This window comes from Oryctolagus cuniculus, chromosome 13, assembly GCF_964237555.1.
Source record: "Oryctolagus cuniculus chromosome 13, mOryCun1.1, whole genome shotgun sequence".
NCBI classification, from domain to species: domain Eukaryota; kingdom Metazoa; phylum Chordata; class Mammalia; order Lagomorpha; family Leporidae; genus Oryctolagus; species Oryctolagus cuniculus.
This window is the reverse complement of record NC_091444.1, coordinates 746185-767280: the sequence shown is the minus strand read 5'-3', so window position 1 is coordinate 767280 and position 21096 is coordinate 746185. Positions and strand designations below refer to the sequence as shown.

The 21096-nt window shown below is 63.0% G+C and overlaps 1 long non-coding RNA gene across 1 annotated transcript; it reads right to left on the bottom strand.

Moving 5' to 3' along the window:
- Nucleotides 1–7722: 7722 nt before the first annotated feature.
- On the bottom strand, nt 7723–13265 carry LOC138845092 (uncharacterized). Its single transcript, XR_011381805.1, has 4 exons — nt 12795–13265; nt 12095–12163; nt 9182–10852; nt 7723–8961 (listed from the first exon to the last, which is right to left on the bottom strand). It is a non-coding gene; the product is annotated as an uncharacterized lncRNA (long non-coding RNA).
- Between the last annotated feature and the right edge of the window lie 7831 nt (nt 13266–21096).

The window sequence follows — 21096 nt, the reverse complement described above, 5'->3', positions numbered from 1 at the left end:
CTCCCGTGTGTGCCTGGCTGGCCCCTGCCCCGGGTGGAAGCCTCGTCCGGCCCCGGGGCAGCCCAGGCCCCGCACGAGGTAGGAGGAGCAGGCCCACGCCTTTGTCTTCAGTGGACGGCACCTGGCGGCTCTCTCTCCTTCAGTCCTTCCCCACAGCTCGAGGTCACCCCTTGCTCCAAAGGGCACAGGTAAGGGGGCGGGGGGCTTCCTTTCCTGGTTCTTAGAAACAGGGGACCTGTGGCCGCTTCTTCCTCAGGCTCCGACTCCCAGAAACTGAGTGGCAGGGAGGGCCACCCCAGATCACAAGAACCTGCAGGCTCCGTGGCCTCCTGGCCGGGTGTCTGGGCTGAGTGCTGGTGACACCCGTGGGAAACCTGCCCCTGGCCTCCTCCTGGCCACAGCCTGGCCGGGCACTGAAGGGCTGTGAGGCCTCGGAACCAGTGCTGCAGCCGCCCTTGGGGTTGGGGCAGACACACGGGGGCAGGGGCTGGGGAGGGGAAGGACGGCCACGTGTGAGAGGCAGGTGAGGCGGGTTTCACATGTGGGAGAGGCAGGGACTTGGGACCCTGCCGGGAGGGCACCGTCCAGCAGTCCTCGCAGGACGGACGAGGGCCTGGCTGGACCCCGGGCTGCACAAGACGCCCAGGAAGGGCCCGGGTGCTGGCAGGGGCAGAGGGGCAGTCTCAGGACGCCACTTGGGGGACCCGCGGGGAGAACACAGTGCTTGCCCTGCTCCGTCCTCACGGGACCGGGTTCCCCTCAGCTCCAACCCGGGGCTGCGGCTGCAGGCTGCCGTGCACGGGCAGCTGACCCCTGAACCCCGCCTGCCCACCCTGTGCAGGAAGGTGGGGTGGCTGCTCCCCAGAGATGCTGGACAGTGAACGGCGCTCACAGCAGCCTCGGGTATCGACCCCCCTTTCCCCTGCAGGGCGGGTGAGTGCGGCAAACAGCTGAGCACCCCAGGTTCTGCGCGGGTGTCTGGGTGCACAGGCCCGGAGCTGGGTCTGGAGGTGTGAGGTGGCTCTCAGAGAGAAGAACCCTTGGTGGGGGTGGTCTGTCGGAGATCACAGGCTGGCGTCCCGACGGCGAGGCCATGAGTGGGTGGGGGGAGGCCGCGGTGTGGCACGAGAAGCCTGAACGGGCCCGGAGCTGGCTCAGTGCTGGCTCAGGGCTTGGTGCTCACCGAGGCAGCCAGGGAAGAATCATGGGTGTTGGGAAAGCAGCCAGGAGCCAGGAGGGCCTCGGGCTGTCTGGAGGGGCCCAGTGCCCAGTGTGGAGGGCGTGCAGCCGGAAGGTGTAGCGTGCACACCTGGCAGAGCGGCGTTACCACGTGTGGCTCCACCCTGCCCATGTGGTTGCGTGTTCTCGGTGCCGCCAGCTCTCTCCTGTTCATGGCTTTCTCTGTTAGCTGTGGGTCAGGCTGTGCCCCCCAAGACTGTAGCTCCCACAGGACAGGCGCCCCGTGGACCCCGACACTGGTGGCCTCGTGGTGGAGAAGCCGAGCGACCATCCGGCCGAGGTCTCTGGTGCGTCCCGGTGGCAAGGCCCACAGTGTCTGGCTGCGGTCTGAGCTCGTGGCGTCTCTTGTCACCTCCCAGCCACCAGCAGCATCCCCGAGGATGGGGGAGGGGATGTCTCCCTGAGCCCCTTGCCTTCCTCGCCGACCCGGGCCCGGCGCGAGCCCTGCTCAGGAGGAAATCGGCCGGGAGCCGTGGAGTCAGGTGACCGGGCAGGCGGCCAGAGCTGGGCAGAGCAAACACCACTGCCCGCTGTTTGCTTTGGTTTAAAGAGTTACCGGGGACGGCGGAGTGACCTTCTGCTTTGCAGGGAGCTCTGCTTTCCTGGTAAATAGTTGATTTCAAGTAGCAGCCTCCTCACGTGACCGATGGGACAGGGCCCTAAAATAGAGCGACAGCCTCTGCGTGGGTCAGCTTGGTTAGCGTGGGTCAGCCAGGACGGCCGCGGCGGCACGTGGGCCATCGGCACAGCCCCAGGCCAGGGACGTGGCACTGAGGCACAACCCTCATCTCACCGCCCCTCGCAGCCCCACCCCTGCCCTCACCAGGGACGCACGCCCGCCTCGTGGCCTTAGTGGTCACTCCTGGCTCCTGAAGCGGCAGCAGTGCCCAGGGAGGGTGAGCGTGGGCCCTGGCCAGCTGTGGTACACAGCGGGTCCCGGGGTGACCGCTACCCCGGCCGTGCAATGGCCAGCCCCGTGACGATTTCCCTGGACTAAAACAGCTCTTTGGCCCCCAGGTCACACGGCCCGCCCCCTCCCTGGCCTTTGTTCCTGTTCCCTTCTGAGAAGTCTCCCCTCCCCCACCCAGCCCACTCCTTCCAGGCCCCGTGCAGGGTGCCCTCCCCCCCAGCCTCTCCAGAATAGGCCCCTCCTTGTGCCCAGGGTCTGGTTCGGGGTCTCGTACGGTCAGCATGGTCTCCCTATGTGACCTGGGCACACATCCATGTTCTGCCCACATCCCTGTGCCACATGTGGAAATCACGGCCACACACACAGGCTGCCACCAGCAAATCCACATGGGGTCCACCTGTGGCCTACACTAGAGAGGTCTGTTTATTTGAAGGGGAGAGAGAGAGAGAGAGAGAGAGAGGTCTTCCATCCACTGGCTCTTTCCCCAGATACTGCAGCGGCCAGGACTGGGCCCGGCTGAAGCCAGGATCCAGGAATTCCACCTGGGCCTCCCGCGTGGGTGCAGGGGCCCAGGCACTTGGCCGTCACTGCTGCCTTCCCAGGCCATCAGCTGGGAGCTGGATCAGAAGTGGAGCAGCTGGGATTTGGAGTGGCACTCTGACGTGCCACTGCCCGTGTCCCTATCGGTGGCCTAACCGGTGGCACCGCAGTACCAGCTGCACGAGAGGAAAACAGCGCTGGCCGTGGGCTGCTTCCCCTGCGCGGCCCCCGCTCCCAGCTTCCCTGCGAGCTGGCAGCGGTGATGTTTGCCCCTGCGCTGGGCCTGGCAGCAACCGCAGCCCAGCTCCTGGAGAGGTAGGAGGCAGCCAAGAGGGCAGTGGGCAGGAGCCAGGGGCAGCTCAGGGCAGGGAGAGCAGGCAGGGCGACCCCGGGGTCCATGCGGCTTCCAAGAGCACACATCCCTGCCGGAAGTACCTCCAGTGACCAGTTACGCAAGGGGCACAACAGTCGCCAGGCCAGGCCAGGCCAGCGGGGCAGCCAAGGCTCCAGGCAGGGAGCAAAGTCGGAGCGAACGTGGGAGGAGCTGGATTCATCCTGAGCCTGTGGTGCCGCAGGGCTTGGAGCTCCGCGAGGCAAGGGCGTGTGAGGGCCAGACACCGAACAGGAGACCTTGGGGGCGGCGCAGGGCGGGGCCGGGCCGGGCACAGGGGGTCAGCAGCTCGCCGAGGCTCCACTTCCTCTGGGGAATCCCGACACCCAGCATTTTCTCAGAGGAGCAGGCAAAGGTCAGGGCCTCGGGGAGCAGGCAGCACCCAGCGTGGATCCGGCCTCTCACGCACTGCGGGATCCGGCCGTGCAGTGCCCAGCGTGCCGCGGCCTGGACCCACGGTGGCAGATCCCACTGCTGGAGGACCTCAGAGACCGTGCTGACCGCTGCCACTGGACGGCGTCCTGTTTGCAAGGCATCGGAGGAAGCCGCTGGGGAGGGGTGGGCGGGAGGCCGCCAGAGGTGCGGGGCTCCTGCTGACAGTGACCCCATTAAGTCCTTTGGGCTCAGCGTCATTCCCAATTCACAGATGAAGGAACACATTCACGGCGTTTGCCCAGCGCCAACGAGGCTGTTCCGGCCGTAATGAGCCCAGGGCTCCCGTTGGGCACGAAGCCGGCCAGGCCAGGGAAGAGCCCGGAGCCCCGGTGTGGTCAGGCCACAGTGGGAGGAGTGCGGAGCCTGCACAGGAGCCTCCCACGTCTGGGACCCAAGGCTCACGGTTGGCCCCACCCCGGGGCCACCTGAGCTCCTTCTCTGGAATCTCCAAGCGGCCTTTCCCAGAGATACCCAGGGCGAGACGGGCCGGCGCTGCCTGCTCTCTGGCCCAGCTGGTTGCCCTCCTCGTCATGTCCCCATCTCCTTGGCCTTTGTCCACAGTGACAGGCGGTGGATGTTTGCCCGACCTTTACCCACCCGGCTCCGGGCAGCGGTGCTCCCCTCTGGACTAAGTCCACGCAGCAGAGGGCCGGCTGGCCGTTGGCTGACCCTTCCAGGAAGCCCACGTGCCCCAGGTGTTCCTGGGCTGTGCCGATGGCAGCAGTTCCAGGATGGGGCCGGGGGCAGAGGCCTCTGTCCCACAGGAAGTACAGAGGCGCCCCCACCCCCAGGGTCTCCAGGACACAGCAGCACCCCCATCCAGCCTCCCACTTCTTGGCTGCGTCTGCCTGAGGCCCGTCTTCAGCCTCTAGGAGAGTGCGGGCAGCCGGAGGCCCCCAGCGCCAGCCCAGGCTGGCGTCCCTCAGGATTCCGGCTTGGGCGTCTCCTCTCCCCGGGGCACCCACTCACCAGGCGCGCTTGGCCCTCAGGGTGCCCGTGGGAGCACCCACAGGTCAGTGGTGCCCAATCTCTCCTCTCACCCTGGCGCCCACCTGTGCACTGACGCCTCTCCCAAAGTCCCTGTGGAATCCCCGAGGGCGGCAGCTGGGGCAGGGACAGAGCCAACGCTGGTGCCCGGGGCTCCGACCTGCCCTCATCGGCCGCCACCTGCCTGGCTGAGGGCCCGAGCCAAGCCTGGACGCAGGCCGAGTGCACGGCAGCCAGGGTCCCAGGTCTGGAGTTTCCCTTTCTAGGCTATTTTTCATTTTTTATGTGAAAGGGAGAGAGGCCCAGACCCAGACCCAGGCTGAGAGCAGGCTCCCACCCCGGGGTCAGAGGAGAAAGGCCTATCAGGGAAGACCCCCGAGGGTGCCTCGTGAGGCTGGGGCCTGGCCTTGCTGTGCCTGGACAGCACCCCCTTTGGGGGTGGGCACAAGAGGAGAAGGAAGACTTCTGGGTGTTGGACCACCGGCACTGGGGTCCCCGTGATGATGTCACGGGGGAGGGCAAGCCCACCGTGGCCATGAGGGAGCAGCATCGCTGCCTGGTTACCAGTGAGGACGCTGTGGGTGCCCACGCCCTCTCCGCAGATTCTAATGGAAGGAGCCGGCGCTGCGCCCGCCCGGTGCCTGTGGGCGGGAGGTACCGGTGTGGTGCTTCTTGTGCCCGCCTGGTGCCCGCTGGCAGAAGGAGGTGACTCTGTGCCCGCCCGGTGCCCGCCGATGGAGCTGGCACTGCGCCCACCCGGTGCCCGCTGACAGAAGGAGCCAATGCTGTGCCCGCCTGGTGCCTGCCGGCGGAAGGAGGTGACGCTGCGCCTGCCCGGTGCCCGCCGATGGAGCTGGCACTGCGCCTGCCCAGTGCCTGCTGACAGAAGGAGCCAATGCTGTGCCCGCCTGGTACCTGCCGGCGGAAGGAGGTGACGCTGTGCCTGCCCGGTGCCCACCGACGGAAGGAGCCAGTGTTGCACTCCTTGTGCCCGCCCAGCGCCGCCGCGCTTGCTTCCCCCTCCGGCCACCCATCCCCCGGGGCTCCGCCTGCCTGCTGTCAGCGGCAGGGACACAGGTGCGCTGCTCAGCTCTGCAGACGTGGAGATCCCTCGGGGTCTCCACGGGCGTCAGGCGCCTGGCACGCCGTGTTCACACGTGGGTCACCTCAGGGGTGGCCACAAGCACATGTGCTGGCCAAGGCATCTCTGCGAGCCACATGGCCGAGGGCAGGCCGCTGCCATGACAGGGCCCCGGGCCTCAGCCAGGCCAGCTGGCCTCACTCCGGTCAGTGCTGCCGGCCAGGAGTGCAGGTCGAAGGGCACGGCTCTTCCGGTTTTCCAGGGAAGCCAGGTGGTCCGAGCTTCTCTTCTTTCTAAAGCGGCGGCCCGACTCACGGGGCCATCTGCAGGGGACGCACAGCGGGAGCGTCTCTCTCCTCGGGGCCGCGGGGCCACCTCTGCTCCTGAATTTCACTGGCGGCTCCCACACCACCCGGGACACGCAGTAGACACCTGATGTGTACTTGCCCGGCTTCCCACTACACCTTATCCAAGCCAAGCAAATCCTGCGCCAGGTGGATCGGTGGCCTGGAAATGGGGAGGAGAGATATCATCCCCAAAACTGACTGTGTCTTTATAAAAGAGATTTACTGATTTGAAGGGTGCAGTGACAGAGAGGGAGAAACAGAGAGATCTTCCACTTGCTGGCTCAGTTCTGAAATGGCTACAACATCTGGGTCTGGGCCAGGCTGAAGAAGGAGCCAGGACTACATACTGTCTTCCCCTCATGGGTGCAGGGGCCCAAGGGCTTGGTCCACCTCCCACTGCCTTCCTGGGTGCATTTGCAGGGAGCTGGGTTGGAAGTGGAGCCGCAGGGACTGGAACCCTGACTCTGAGAGGGGATGCTGGCATCGCAAGTGGCACTAGACCTGCTGTGCCCCCGGTTATGGTGACAGACTTGCCCAGCCCCCAAAGCTGGTGGGGCTTCATGCACGGGCACGGTGGGTGAGGAAGAGCCATCTTCAGGTTCTCTGCTGGCTGAGCCTGCCCTCGCCCAGGGCTGCCCCTCCAATCACCGCGAGGGGGGCCGATGCCGCCCCTGTGCGTGAACGCAGGGCAGCTGAGCCCCTGGCCTCTGCCCGGCTCCCGCCCTTCCCTCAACCTGGCTTTCTGCAGGTACCATCTTCTCCCGGCCCCCACACCCTGTACACTCACCAGGCGGACCTTGTCCACCCCCTGACCCCCGCACGGGCCCACGAGGCCGCTTCCATCACTGCCTCTGGCCCATTCCTGTCTGCAGACACCTGAAACTCTTGGCTCCGTGCCCCGTGCAGCCCTCGTCCTAACAGCCCCACCAGAATGGAGCCTGTGGGAAGTGAAAGAGAAGCCGGAGACGACGCATGGGGTCTACACCAAGGCAGGTCGGCCCCCGCACGGCCCCCGCCCGCGCCAGGCTGCTCTTCCGGGGCAGGTGGCCGGGCTGCTGCGGCCAGACAAGGGCCATTGTTTCTGCCTCTCAGTGCCCTGCTCAGTGGCAGCAGCTTCGCGTCACAGCCACGAGGTGGCCGCTCAGCTGACAGCACCCGTGTCCTCGGTCAACAGGCCCTGGGACCGCGATGCCCCTCGGCCCGGCCCGGCCCGGCCCGGCCCGGCGGGAGAAGGGCATTACTCACTGTCCCGGCCTCTCCCGCGGCGTCTGTGGGGCGGGGCTGTTTGTGCGAACAAGGCAGCATCTGTTGCCGCCTGGCAGCTGGGCGGCGTGGACTGATCTGAGCATTCAGCGCGGGAGAGCGGGGGCGGGGCCCGGGCGGCGAGCAACAACAGGACCAAGAGAACGAGGTGTGCTCAGCGCCTCTGGCGGCCTGGGCACGGCGGGGCCCACGGGGCCGAGTGACTCCCTGTTCCGGGCCCACGACCAAGCCGGCTGCACGGGACGTGATCTGCCCTCAGAGAGAACGGCCGGATCGCCGCGGTGCCTGGCCCTGGTGGGCAGAGTGAAGCCGGGAGATGAGGCCAGCAGGTGCAGGCAGAGCGCAGGCAGGCAGCGAGGACCACGCCCCGTCTGTGCGGCCGGACGGGCCCTCGGTGGCCTGGTCTGTGGCCATGGCCCCATCCAAGTCCGGACAGACCCACCCCAAACGCAGCCATGTGGACTGAGTCTCCCACTTGTGGTCTCCAAGTGGACGCCGAGGGTCCTTAGACAGGCTCCGCCCAAGCGCACCTGGGATCCGGTCCGACCCACACCCCCACCTCAGGGCTCAGGACTCCTGCAGAGTTGCCCAGCCCCCACCCCAGGGCTCCCAGGGTGAGACTAGGTCCTCACAGGGCCACAGGACTCTCGTGGGGCCCCCTTCTTCTATAAATTATTACCTACTTACTACTTTTACAGGTTTGTTTGTTTGCTTGCTTATTTATTTATTTATTTATTTTTGTGAAAGGTGGAGCAAAGGAAGAGAATCGTCCATTTACCGATTCACTCTCCAAATGCCTACAGCCGTCGGGACTGTGTCAGTTGAAGCCAGGAGCCAGGAGCTCCATCTGAGTCTCCCGTGTGAGTGGCAGGGCCCGGGTGTTTAAGCCACTCCCTGCTGCTCCCAGGGTGCACATCAGCAGGAAGCTGGGTGGGAGGTGGAGTAGCTGGGCCACAGCCAGGCGCTCTGAGACAGCTGGACAAGTGGCAGCTTAGCCCAGTACACCACGGACCTGCCCTGCACTACTTATTTTTGTTTACTTGAAAGGCAGAGTAACAGAGAGAAACACACACACACACACACACACACAGGGACACAGGGAGGGAGGGAGGGAGGGAGGGAGAGGAGGCAGAAAAATCTTCCATCTGCTGTTTTACGCCCTGGATGCCCACAGGAGCCGAGCCAGGAGCCAGGAGCTCCATCTGGGTCTCCCGCGTGGGTGACAGGGACCTAAGGACTCGAGCCATTGCTGAGGTCACAAGTGGACGTGGGCCTGCAGCCTGCAGCCTGGGATGGGATGCGTCGTCCCACGCTCCCGCGCCCGACCCAAGCTCCTGAGGACAGCCAGGACGGGGCCCAGCTGACAGCTCACTGAAGCTTAGCCGCGGCTCTAAACGGCCAGCCCCTTGGACAGTCCCAGCTGGAAGTTCCGGTGTCAGGCCCCCTCAGCACCCAGCACGGGCTGCTGAAGAAAGAAAGAGATGAAACCCCCCGTTTGCTGGAGACCCCGGCTCTCGTGTGCTGGCGTGTGAGCTCCGAGGGTCCACCACCACGGGGCGCCGTGCCTTGCCTCTCCGCGCTCAGTGCCTCTCCCCGGCGCGTCCAGTTGGCTCCCGGTCCTGGTGTTTTCAGAATCTCGGGGCTCACGAGGTTCTCAGCGGACGGTGAGGCTGGTTTTCCCACGTCTCTCAGCGGCAGCTTCCCGTGGTGGGCAGGAAGACCCCAGCCCAGGCGTCAGGAGACTGGGCAAGACCCTCGACTGAATGAGCTGAAGACGGAGGAAGGAACAGGCCGGGCACGGAGCTCGGAGCTCGGAGCAGGGCTCGGGATCCAGGCTGTCCTGCTTTTCCCTCGTGCGCGTCCGCCTCTGTGAGCCCCAGAGACTCCGAGCCCAGGCCGGCTGTGAGGCTGACACAAAGCCGCACATCCCAGCTCCCCTGGGACAGGGTGGGCCGGCCTCCGTGTGTGGACCCCCGCCTGCCTCTTACCTCTTCCAGCGCCTGCTGGGTCTGTGTGGGGAGAGCGGACTCGGAAGCCACGTGAAGCACTTTGGTTCGGCTGGAAGACGCAAGCGCTCTGCTTTGCTCCTGGCGATGTTCCGCTTTAGTTTGCCGTCTCCGGTCTGTCACACACTTCCTGCTGGGTACACACGGCTACAGCCAGCAGCAGAGGAACCCGCACGCAGCAGCTACAGCCCGCACGGGAAGGTCCATGGTCTGGTGCTGTCCAGGTGTCAGTCATTTCTTTAGAACGGTGGGCCCTTCACTGCTGCGTCTGGCAACTTGCAGGAAGGGGCGCACAGAGAGCTTGAGTGCACAGAACTCAGAACTAGTAAGTTCATTTTGGTGCAAAACATTTTGAAATCTATGCATTTTCTAAAGATTTATTTATTTGAGAGGCAGAGTTAGAGAGTAACAAAGAGGTCTTCCATCCGCTGCTTCACTCCCCAAATGAGCCCATCAGAAGCCAGGAGCCAGGAGCTTCTTCCAGGTCTCCCACATGGGTGCAGGGGCTCAAGCACTTGGGCCATCTTCTGCTGCTTCCCCAGGACACAGCAGAGAGCTGGAGCAGCCGGGACTCGAACTGGTACCCACATGGGATGCTGGTGCCACAGGCGGAGACTTAGCCTACTGCACCACAGGGCCGGCCCCTCAATGGCTTTTTAAAAAATACACATTTTCGGGGCCAGCGCTGTGGTGAACCAGGTAAAGCTGTCACCTGCAGTGCCAGCATCTCCTATGGGTGTCAGTTTGGGTCCTGGCTGCCCCACTTCCAGTCCAAGGGAACCTTTCTGAGTTGGCAGCTCAGTGCCAGGCCAGGGGGCGTGAACTCAGGTGCTGCATGCTTTCTGGGGGTTTCTCCTTTGACAGTGCCGCCCGGACACCCGGCAAGGAACCCACCCTCGGCTGTGCACTGACGGGTGCTGGATGGAGTGGGCCCCGCCCCTTGGTGATCCCAGCCGAGTGTGGTCCCCGAAGAGCAAGAGGCATTGAAACGCGTCCTGCATCTGGACACGGATGACCTTCAGGATGTGGCAAAAATGGCGGGGGCATCCTGAGGCCGCCCTGGGCCCGGCCCCCTCCACTGCGGCTCACCTAGCCAGGTGTAGCGTCCACACCCGGAGCCGCTGCGGCTCACCCAGCCAGGTGTAGCGTCCACACCCGGAGCTGCTGTGGCTCACCCAGCCAGGTGTAGTGTCCACACCCGGAGCCGCTGTGGCTCACCCAGCCAGGTGTAGCGTCCACACCCGGAGCTGCTGCGGCTCACCCAGCCAGGTGTAGCGTCCACACCCGGAGCCGCTGCGGCTCACCCAGCCAGGTGTAGCGTCCACACCCGGAGCTGCTGTGGCTCCAGTGCCTCCGGATCCTTCTGGTCCGGCTGTTCAGGGCCACACACCCCGCTCCCCAGTGATGTCGGTCCCCTCGCCCAGCCCAGAGGACAAACCAGCCTCCTCCCTTCATCCCCTGCATCAGTGCCTCGCCACCCTTCCCGGCCGTCAGATCTGCAGCAAAGTCCCCGGCTCACCCCACAGGGACGGCCTTGGCCTCTGCCACCGCCCCTCAGGCCTGGACTGAACGGTTGGTGTGCACTCACCGTGCGGCCCCAGACAGCACGGAGTCCTGCAGGGCCCTCAGCACCCGAGGATCCCCGGGTTCCACCTGAGAGGAGCAGGACACCCCACCCTCAGCCCCTTCCTCAGCTCCTCCCCCAGCCCCACCCTCAGCCCCTAGCCCCTCCCCCAGCCATGCCCTGGCCCCTCCCGCAGCCCCTCCATCACCAGGCGGGGGCAGGGGCTGAGACGGAACAGCACCATGCGGGGCAGGTTCTAGGGTGACCTTCCTCTGACATCACTGTGGGGACCTGGGCTGCCCCGAGGTGTTAGCCCTGGTGTGGCGTGGACGGGGGCTCAGGAGCGCTGTATCCCCCCCGCCTCCCACTTCATGGACGCAGGGCCCGCTGCCACCTGCAGCACCTGACCCTCCTGCGGCCTCCACCGTGACCCCACTGCTCTGCTCTGCTTCCTCCACGCCAGCACCTGTGATCCCCGGGATGCTGAGCAGAGAGCTGCCTGCAGCCCCTCCCCCTGCAGCCCCTCCCCCTGCACCTCCTCATCCTCTCCCTGCACCACCACCTCCCACTGCACCACCACCTCCCCCTGCACCACCACCTCCTCCTGCACCACCACCTCCTCCTGCACCTCCCCCCAACACTTCCCCTCCCCCTCCTGTCCCCTCCCCCTGCACCTCCCCTCCCCCTCCTGTCCCCTCCCCCTGCACCTCCTCTCCCTGCACCTCTTCCTCCTCCCCCTGCACCACCACCTCCCCCTGCACCACCACCTCCTCCTTTACCTCCCCCCCCGCACCTCCCCTCCCCCTCCTGTCCCCTCCCCCTGTACCTCCCCTCCCCCTCCTGCCCCCTCCTCCTGCACCTCTCCTCCTCCTGCACCTCCCCTCCCCCTGCACCTCCTCCTGCCCAGCACCTTGGCCCCTGTCAGTGGGCCTGTAGCCCCTCCCCCTGCACCTCCTCCTCCTCCCCCTGCACCACCACCTCCTCCTGCACCTCCCCCCACACCTCCCTTTCCACTCCTGTCCCCTCCCCCTGCACCTCCCCTCCCTCTCCTTCCCCCTCCTCCTGCACCTCCCCTCCCCCTGCACCTCCTCTTCCTCCTCCCACCTCCCTTCCCCCTCCTGTCCCCTCCCCCTGCACCTCCCCTCCTCCTGTTTCCTCCCCCACACTCTTGCTCCCTCCCCCTGCACTACCTCCCCTCCCCCTCCTGCCCAGCACCTTGGCCCCTGTCCATAGGCCTGCAGCCCCCCTGTAACTCCATCTGTCTGGTCCAGTGCTGTTCCCACCGCTGTCCACCTGCTGGCCGCGCCGTATCACTTGTTGGTACACTTTACCTTTTAGGAGAGCGTTATTGTTCCGGAAGTTACGGTGAGCTCACACTCGCTGGAAGGGACAGATGCCCGCTGTGGGGAGGACAGATGCCGCTGTGGGGAGGACAGCTCTCAGGACAGTGGCGGAGTTCAGGCACTGCTCAGGGGCGCCACTGCTCTTCCTCAACGCTCCCCTAGGCCCCTTCCCCCAGGTTCTGTCTGGAACATCCCCGGCCCCGGGCCGTTTTCTGTGTGTCTCCCAGGCCGTCTTGGTCCATGATGACCCGGACTCTGGCGCCCAGCACTGGGCGGGTTCTCTGTGGACCTGGGACGTGCGCTCTGGTTGGACTTGGTGGACGCTGGATGTGTGCTCCTGGTTGGACTGCAGCGCCCAGTTTCGGTGAAGATGGTCACAGGGCCGGGGCTGTCCCCACACCTCCACATGGCTGTCCACCTCCACCTGACTCAGCACCCGGTCACCTGGCCATCGGGTGTCCCCAAAGCTTCTCCCACCCCCATGCCCTCCGGCAGCAGGTGCTGGAGGCTGGGGTCCTGCACACACAGTGCTTGGAGCTGGGCGTGGGGGACTTCTGTCTTACTGTTTACTGGGTCACCTCCCTGTGTCCGCGTGGACGCCCCCGGCTACGATTCAAGCTACCTTGTTTTCTCTGTATGCTGTGCCCATCCCTGGGCGCCCACGGTTCTGTCTGGGGCTCTCCCTTACCTCGGGGCCAGGAGCCCTCCCAGCTTATCTAGTGCATTTCCTGCCCTCTCCAGGCTTTGCCGGATTTTGCCGCACTGTGCACTCCCTGACCCTGCGGCTGCGTGGCTCTCTGTCCCCAGGCGGCCGCTGTAATCCCAGTCACAGGACGCCCGCCGCAGCCTTGGGCTCTGCCTCTGGACCCAGCTGCCCGAGGCTCCTCCTCGCCACCCTCTGAGGGCTCCAGGCTCGGGTGGAGGTTCCGCGTGGCTTCCTCAATCCCGGGCGCGAGAGAGGCGCTCAGAGAAGTCAGTTTTTAGAGGCAGGCGGCCAGGTCGTGTCAGTGTCACTCAGCCCGGCTGCTGCTCCCCCGTCCCCAGGCCGCCTACAGCTTCCCCTTGGGGCTTCCTCCCTGGCAGCCCCCAAATCCACAGCCGCGTGGACCTGGCAATCCCCAGAGGCCGCCCGGGGTCAGAGTTCATGCAGCCTGACTGAGTCAGTGGATGAGTGGACGTCCCTCGGCCACTCCGGCCCCTGCCGCCTCACTCTGCCTCCGTCCCTCTTGTTAATTTTAGGCGAGAGCTCCCCGTCCTGGGGATTTGCCTTTTGTTTTGAGTGCGTTTTCTCCTCTCACCTCCTGAGAGGACCTGGGAGGCTGACAGTGTTAAGGTAGGGGTGGAGGTGAGGCAGGCAAGAGCACAGAGCCCCCTCCCCACAGCACGGCCGGGGCAGCCCCCCGGGGAGGATGCTGGGAGCAGGGCGGGTGAGACCCAGAGACAGCACAAGGGCGGCAGGTGTGGGGGAGGGGCGCGCGGGTGTGAGTGGGTGGGTCGTTCACCTGTCTCGGAGGCCTGTGGCCCGGGTGCGGCAGAGGGTGGCCCTGAGCCCCGAGGGCCCTGCCTTGTTCCAGGAGGGCCAGGCCGTGAGGCAGGGAGAGCCCACGTGGGACAAGCCCACGTGGGAATCCACCGAACCCTCCTTGGCTGGCCTGTTGACGAGGTGGAGAAGCAGCTGCCGAAGAGGCAGCCGGGGCTGACGGGCGAGTGCCGGCGCCCAGGCCGGGCAACAAACACCAGGACGGGCGCCACAGCTGCCGGCTCTGCAGTGGGCGGGCGGGAGGGCCCAGGTGACCCTGCTGCGCCTCTCGGGCAGCCACCGGGTCACGTGCAAAGCCCTGACTGCGCCCCTGACAGCTGTGCAGCGCGTGGAAAGGAAGTGTGAGAAGGTCGCCGCCGGCTGCCCCGAGCCTGAGCAACAACACCCAAGGGAGGAAGAGGAGGAGCCACGTGGCCTCCAGAAAGGAGCGCGGCTCGGACACCGGGCCCAGAGCTGACCACTGCTTCCGGTCAAGGCCCTCGGCGCCCGGCTCGGCTGCGTGGCCGTCTCAGGTGCCTCTGGTGCCTCTGCTCCTAATGAAAAAACCCGGAAGCTGTGGGGGCCTTCGTACATTCTGTCTGTCCTGGGCGGAACCCTGGCCCCTTGCCAACGCCCCCCTGCCCCCCCCCCTGCCTGCAGGCTGCGTTCCAAGCTGTCACCCCTCCCCCACACCCGTCCTCCAAAAGTGCCCCCAAAAGCAGAAGTGGGGGGTTATGTCTCCTTCGTTCCGTTTCCTCTCCACGCCCCTCACACGTGGCCTCTGCCACGATGGGACAGAAGCGCTGACCGCGCGAGAAAGGCTCTTCTGGGGCACACGCGGCCGGCGGGCGGAGGCAGCGGCAGGGAGACAGGAAGTGGCCGCCTGTGGACCTCCTTGGGCTCTGACACTGGCGTCTGCAGGCCCCCGAGGCCCTGAGAAGCGGCAGCGTGGGCGGTGCCTGCAGCTCACCCTGGGCGGGCAGACGACAGCGGGCACGCGTCTCAGAGCTGCCGCGGGTCGCCCGGCTCCAAGGCTCTGAGGGAAAGGGCATCGTGAGGGCCCCAGGCCAGACTTGACCTCTGTGAGAGCTCTGGAGGGGGCCTCTGGCCACCATTCTGTGTGCTGGACAATTTGGCCGAGGCAGAACACGCGCGGTCCTGCCACCAGGGCCCCTCCCCATGGCGGGTGGGGGAGGGACGGAGGGAGCGCGGGGAGTCGGGCTCCTCAGCCTCGTCTCTGGCGGGTGTTGCTGGCCTCTGAGGAGTTCACAGAAAGCAACACAGAAACACGGGACCCAGGCGCCACAGAGGACCCCCGGCACGAACCCGCTACGTGCACCAGGCACAGGGCAGGCACAGCCCGGCCTCCTGCTTCCCCCAGCACTGGAGCAGGGTCACACGCCGGGACTGCACACTGTGTACCCTGTGGTCACACACTAATGGACACTGTGGTTGTATACACTGTACACTGTGACTATACACCATGCACACTGTAGCTGTACACCATGCACACTGTGGCTGTACACTGATGTACACTGTAGTTGTACACTGATGTACACTGTGGTTGTACACACTGTACACTGTGACTATACACCATGCACACTGTGACTATACACCATGCACACTGTGGCTGTATACACTGATGTATGCTGTAGTTGTACACTGATGTACACTGTGGCTGTACACTGATGTACACTGTGACTATACACCATGCACACTGTGGCTGTACACTGATGTACACTGTGGCTGTACACACTGTACACTGTGACTATACACCATGCACACTGTAGCTGTACACCATGTACACTGTAGCTGTACACCATGCACACTGTGGCTGTATACACTGATGTACACTGTGGCTGTACACTGATGTACACTGTGGTTGTACACACTGTACACTGTGACTATACACCATGCACACTGTGACTATACACCATGTACACTGTGGCTGTATACACTGATGTACACTGTAGTTGTACACTGTGGCTGTACACTGATGTACACTGTGGCTGTACACACTGATTGTACACCGTGACTGTACACTGATGTACACTGTGGCTGTACACACTGGTTGTACACTGTGACTGCACCCTGTACACTGTGACTATACACTGTGTACACTGGGGTCACACACTAATGGACACTGCGGCTGTACACTGGTTGTACCCTGATTATACACTGTGGTTGTACACTGATGTACACTGTGCTGTACACTGATGTACACTGTGACTATACACCATGTACACTGTGGTTGTACACACTGGTTGTACACTGTGACTGCACCCTGTACACTGTGACTATACACTGTGTACACTGGGGTCACACACTAATGGACACTGCGGCTGTACACTGGTTGTACCCTGATTATACACTGTGGCTGTACACTGATGTACACTGTGGTTGTACACACTGATTGTACACTGTGACTGCACCCTGTACACTGTGACTATACACTGTGTACACTGGGGTCACACACTAATGGACACTGCGGCTGTACACTGGTTGTACCCTGATTATACACTGTGGTTGTACACTGATGTACACTGTGACTATACACCATGTACACTGTGACTGCACCTTGTACACTGTGACTATTCACTGTGTACACTGGGGTCACACACTAATGGACACTGTGGCTGTACACTGATGTACACTGTGGCTGTACACACTGATTGTACACCGTGGCTGTACACTGATGTACACTGTGGTTGTACACACTGGTTGTACACTGTGACTGCACCCTGTACACTGTGACTATACACTGTGTACACTGGGGTCACACACTAATGGACACTGCGGCTGTACACTGGTTGTACCCTGATTATACGCTGCGGCTGTACACTGGTTGTACCCTGATTATACACTGTGGTTGTACACTGATGTACACTGTGACTATACACCATGTACACTGTGACTGCACCCTGTACACTGTGACTATACACTGTGTACACTGGGGTCACACACTAATGGACACTGCGGCTGTACACTGGTTGTACCCTGATTATACACTGCGGCTGTACACTGGTTGTACCCTGATTATACACTGTGGTTGTACACACTGATGTACACTGTGACTGCACCCTGTACACTGTGACTATACACTGTGTACACTGGGGTCACACACTAATGGACACTGCGGCTGTACACTGGTTGTACCCTGATTATACACTGCGGCTGTACACTGGTTGTACCCTGATTATACACTGTGGTTGTACACACTGATGTACACTGTGACTGCACCCTGTACACTGTGACTATACACTGTGTACACTGGGGTCACACACTAATGGACACTGCGGCTGTACACTGGTTGTACCCTGATTATACACTGCGGCTGTACACTGGTTGTACCCTGATTATACGCTGTGGCTGTACACTGGGATGGTCCTCTGGGTGCCACACTGTTGTACCCCCGTCCCTTCTCTTGCCCAGTGCTGTGAGGGTGACCCTAACATCAAGAGGACCGAGCAGCCCTCACCTCGTGCTTGACGGAAGGGTGGGCTCCCGTGTGGGGCCCGCTGGGCCTTGATGCCGGGGGCACCGGTGTGCGGGGGCCTGGCCTTGCAGGAGCGGCACGCAGAGCCCCCCTGTGGCTGGGACATGCACCGACTCTCGTCCTGCTGCAGCTGAACAGGATGACCCTTGACCTCTCAGCCGGCCTTGCAGTCAGATGTTGGGGGTGTGGGCTGCAAGGGAGAAGCTGAGCTCCCGTGTGGGGTTGGGCTGCCAGTGCCAATCTGGCCCCTGCTCCCTCAGAGCCCCTGCCTGCCTCCAGGGGCCCAGAGAGCGCGCGAAGCGCACATGGCGTCCCATGCTCGGCCTAGCCTCCAGTCCAGGCCGGGCCTCTGTGCCGGCTAAGCCAGGAGGGACTCCCACGTGTGTGGGCGCCCCTGGGGGTGGGGGCAAGTGGGTCAGCACCCGCTCTTGCAGCAGCCTGGTCAGCTTCTCCTGGCCACTCGACCAGGACCTAGCATCCACATTCACAGTGCTATCGCCCAGTCAGAGTGCGCTCAGCCCACACTGGGCCAGGACGGAGAGACAACGTGGGACTGCAAGGAGCCCCTGGCCAGGAGGCAGCCTGGAAAGCTCGGGCCCCTGGCTCTGGTCTGCAGCGACCACCGCCTCGCCCGACCAGGGGAACACAAGCCCACAGGGCCGAGGGCCCTGAGCTGCCACAGTAACCCTATTTCTACAAGATTCGTGTTGTGTGTTTGAAAGGCAGAGTGACAGAGAGAGGGGGAGAGACAGAGCAGGGAGCTTCCATGCCGTGTTCACTCCCCCAGGGCTGGGCCAGGCAGGAGCCAGGGGGCTGCAGCTCCATCCGGGTCTCCCACGGGGGTGGCAGAGACCCAAGCCCTTGAGCTGTGCACTGGTTCGAGTCCCAGCTGCTCCAGACAGGAGCTGGATGGGAGACAGAGCAGCTGGGACTTGAACAGGCACGCATATGGGGCGCCAGTGTTACAGGCCAAGGCTTAACCTGATGGCGCCAGCCATGTCCCCTGGCTCAGTGCAGACCCCTGGTGAGACCCGCCACCAGGCCAGCGCTGGCTACATACATGCACCGTGTGGAACCTGGGAGTGCGGCGCAGGGTGGGTGAGCACCAGGAATCGTGCAAAAAGCTGTGCAGACGGCGCCGAAGCTGTGGGTGCCGGCACCAGGTTCCCAGCAACCTTGCAGAGCTCGCAGTGTGGGATCCGTGGCTCCCAGTGAACGGTCAGACCGAACTCAGGTCTGCGAGTGTCGGCTAGGGCCCGTATCCGGCTGCGACTGGTTCCACTCCCGACACCAACAGCGACTCAGCCTTCAGCCAAGTTCGCCCCAGCTTCACCATGGAGACAGTGACGCCCACCTCAGTAACTTGCAAGGCAGCTGTGCACCTGAGCCAGGTAGACGCCTTTCCCGAGAGCCGACACTCGCAGCCGCCGTCACCACCCACCACCGGCGGGCTCTGCACAGTCCCTGCGGTGCCGCCGTCACCAGGATCGCGTTCCTGAGCTTCTGTGTCGTCACCACTGTCGTCACTGTGTTTTCGTGAGTCTGAGTCTCATTTCTCAAGAGGGGAGGTGGGAAGTTGCTCATCCGATAATATTCCTTCCTGATTTCTCCATTTTTATTCAGGTTAGCATCCTTACCTCAGAAGCCCCGAGCAGAGCGCCCCAGCAAAATGCGTCTCAAAGACAAAATGCTTTTATTTGGGGCCAGCGCTGTGGCCACAGCAGGTTAAAGCCCTGGCCTGCAGTGTCAGCATCCCATATGGGCACTGGTTCGAGTCCCAGCTGCTCCACTTCCAACCCAGCTCTCTGCTATGACCTGGGAAAGCAGTAGAAGATGGTCCAAGTCCTTGGGCTCCTGCACCCTCGGGGAAGACATGGAAGAAGCTTCTGGCTCCTGGTTTCGGATTGACGTAGCTCTGGCCGTTACGGCCATCTGGGGAGTGAACCAGTGGATGGAAGACCTCTCTCTCTCTGTCTCTACCTCTCTCTGTAACTCTGTCTTAAAAAAATGCTTTTATTTAAAATTTTTATTTATTTTCATTTCCTTTGGGGGCGAATGTGTCGCTCCCCGTGTTCATGGAGGAATGACACAGGACCCTGCGTTGTTCTTTTGTCTGCTCGGCCCTTCCCAGGTTTGCTGCTGGTTCTTCCCGGGTTGGCTACCGTCCCTTCCACCTCCGTGGAAGGGCGGTTCCCCCTGGCCACTTTCCCCACTTCCGCGGGGGAGCGGCACACCGCCGGCCGGCTCTCTCGGGGGCTGCACAGGTGTTCCTTCAGATAGATGTTCCCCTTAGATGTTCCTGGTGCATGTTGTCTCTCTCCTCCTTTATAGTCCTCTTCCGCCAATCCCAACTCTGCTACCCACACGCCGAGTACGCTGCTCTCCTCCAATCAGGAGTAGGTCCTACAGTTTATTGGTTGAACTGGAGGCAGCTGTGTAGAAGCTGTTTCTCCCTTCTCAGCGCCATATTGTGGGAGAGCAGATGCATAGAATAAGTCTTAATTCCAGTAACTTAGTCTAGTCCGAGTTGCTCCCCACACGAATGGAGGGAGATTTTCTGTCTGCTGATTTATCCCCCCTCCAAAAAAAAAAAAATGCTTGCAACAGCCAGAGGCCAGGAACCCAGAACTCAGCTGGGTCTCCCACATGGGTGGCAGGGACCTAAGTGCTTGAGCCATCACCACTGCCTCCCAGGGTGCCCGTTAGCAGAGAGCTGGATGGGAGGCAGGGTGGCTGGGGCTGGAGCCAGGGGCACTGACGAACCAAGCCATTTCTCTGTGTGATATTCTTCTCCGTGCACCCGACACACACAAGGTGTGCTCAACCAGGTTGTCCACGGGTCCCACCAGGGTCTCCAGTCCCTGGGCAGGAGCCTGGGAAGCCACCACTGCTGCCCCTCCGAGGGGGCTTCCACCCCTGCTCTGAGCTGCGTCTCTGGCATTGGCCCCTGACCACAAGTGGAGGGTGCACCTTCCCCGCTGGCTTTGGGGTTCAGAGATGATGGGTCTCAGAGGCGGTCCACAGCCAGCCCTCCCTCTCGCTGTCCATCAAGGACGCCCAGGCAGCCGTCTCCCCTGCTGGCCTGGACTTTAAATCCCAGCCCTTCTCTCCTGGATCCCAGCACAGCTAGGGAGCGTGGGGCACGCGATTCCTGGGCCCGAGCATCCCCTCACACATGCAGGAAGCCGCTGCGGCCCTGTCTGGAAGCTGGACCCTGCGCGCTGGTGCTCACTGAGGTCTGGACTGCAAGGCGTGCGCCAGGGGCTCTCCTGAGGGGCAGGGGCAGTGGGGAGTCTGTCACCATGTCACCAATGGGCGTCACCGACAGGTGGCAGGTGCGTGTAGGAGGGAAGCTGTGAGACCCCGGACACTCAGTGAGCTGGGGGGGGGGGCAACAGGCAGCCGCTCACTGCTTGGGGACTGAGCCCACAGAGACGCCGGCCGCCCTGGTGCCTGGCGCTCACCAGCTCCCACCCCAGCCTCAGCAGAGGCTGCATCGAGTGGCCACCGTTTCCGCCGCGACGTCCGCTTCCAGGGCTTTCCAGCGCTTTCTGTGCCCAGCGCCTCTGTTCACAGGCTCAGAGCCACAGCCTCACACAGCCATGTCCGAGGAGCAGAGGCAGTGCGGGTGTGTGCAAGGGGTGGGCGTGTGTCAGTGCAGTGTGTCCATCTGTGCCCGTCTGTGTGCACACAGGGCTCCAAGCAGCTCCCGGAAAACGCGTCTTACCAAAAAACGACACATGGATGTCTGAACTTTGACACCAAGATCAACTTGCAGTCTTGTTTACCACGGAGCTCCTACGTGCCCTCATGCTGTGGCGTGTGTATCCGTGCCTGTGTGTGTCTGTGTCCACAGCATGTTGTGTGTATTTTGTGTATATGGATGTTCTACGCGGTGTATTGTGTGGAGTTGTGTTTGTGCGTATGTATGCGTTGTGTAGTGTGTATGGGTGTTGTATATATGAGCATGTTATA